The following is a 1,797-nucleotide window of genomic DNA, read 5'->3' as shown; positions in this document are numbered from 1 at the left end:
CTTCAGTCCGCAGAATAATACCGTTCCACGTTGTGCGGGGAAGAGGGCAGGGAGGGTGGGGATGTGGCATTGAGTTTGCTGCGGCACTCAGGTCACAGAGATGGAACTTGAGGAGATGAAAATGAGGGACTGAGGGGATGGCTTTTCTTACAGTGGTAATACATAATGACATTTATGTAATTCAATATGCTGATGCAGGGACAACTGACGCACTTTACGAAATTCGGCGATGAATACCATGACCAATCAGTCGCCAGAAATCAACACTGATCACGAAAACTAAAAATGATTAGGGCCATTAACAATAACAACAATAGAAAGTAAAACACTGTTGGGATATTGTTATATGCTGTTATAAAAGAAACACTTAGTTTCTTGTTTTAAAATAATTTTGTGATTATCTTGCGGTCACAGATTTTCGTCTGTAACAAACTGATGTTAGCCTGGTCACTGACCGGCTTACATCTGTACAGAAGGTTTCGCTATGCATGTGACGCACGCACAGGGAGTGGCTAAAACGTCAAAACTGCAATTTTTGGTTGTCCACTTGTCTTGCTTGAGTGGATTTGGATTAGAATTCGGTAACAGTCGAACCAAGAACCATGTCCTTGAAAATCCAGTAAAACGGTGTTGGTTTTACCGGGAGAAGGCAGAGTAGAATTTGACAGAAAGATGGCCCCTTTACGAGCAGTAGACCGGCACGCAGCTTTAGGGCGTCTACAGGCGGGCCAGAGTCAAAAGCGAGGTTGCCCGACATTTCCAAGTTTACCGAAGCACCATCAGCAGGCTGTGGGCAAGATCAGTTTCAAGCCACAGGAGTTGATTCCGACTGCCCGCGATCAGGCAGACCAAGGGCAACCACAGCAGCTCAGGACTGGCTCGTCCGGCTTTGTCACCTCTGGACGGAATCGCTTCCTGCAAGCCTCAGCTACAGTACAGGATTTTTCCTGGACCGCGCCGAGTTTCGGAGCAGATAGTGAGAAACTGCCTGCGTGAGGCTGGTTTGAGGGCGTGAAAACCACACAGAAGAGCCATCCTCACACTCCGCCATCGGCAGAACCGTATGCAGTGGGCCAACCAGCACCGTCACTGGACTGTCAGGTGTGACTGGAGACACGTGTGGTTCAGCGACCAGTCCTTCTTCCTGCTTCGGCGCCATGTTGGACGGGGGAGGGTGTACCGCCGAGAAAATAAACGGAACGTATCCACCTGTGTCGACGAGGCGTCTGGCCATGGTGGGCAGGTGTGACGGTGAGGGATGCCATCAGTTCTGCTGGAAGGAGACCCCTGGTGCAGGTCATAGGGTGCCTAACTGCACAGCGATATGTGGATGAAATCCTACACACACACGTCCTTCCACTTCTGAACGACCTCAACGTCTTGTTCCAGCAGGACAAAGCCCGCCACCATGCTGCTAGACTCACCAACCAGTATCCTCTACAACCACCATGTCAACGTGCTGCCCAGGCCATCCATGTCGCCTGACATGAATCCCACTGAACACCTCTGGGATGAGCTGGATAGGCGCGTGCGGAATCTAGAGGAAGCACCAGCCACAGTGAGCTGTTCCTCAGTGGCATTGCAGGAGCAGCGGCTGGCAGACCCTATCACAGCACGACATCGACATCTTCTTCTGCGTTCGTGAGCTGCAATTCCCACGTTCACTCGTAAGCACACGAGTGGGCTTTTACGTGTATGACCGTTTTTACCACGTCATGTACGCAGCCATACTCTGTTTTCGGGGGTATCCGGCATCTGATCAGCTTCATGCCCAGGAAGTACCAAGCAGTTATCGAT

Source organism: Babylonia areolata, chromosome 11 (genome assembly GCF_041734735.1).
Source record: "Babylonia areolata isolate BAREFJ2019XMU chromosome 11, ASM4173473v1, whole genome shotgun sequence".
NCBI lineage: Eukaryota > Metazoa > Mollusca > Gastropoda > Neogastropoda > Buccinidae > Babylonia > Babylonia areolata.
The sequence above is the reverse complement of the archived record's forward strand: the minus strand, read 5'-3'. Positions refer to the sequence as shown.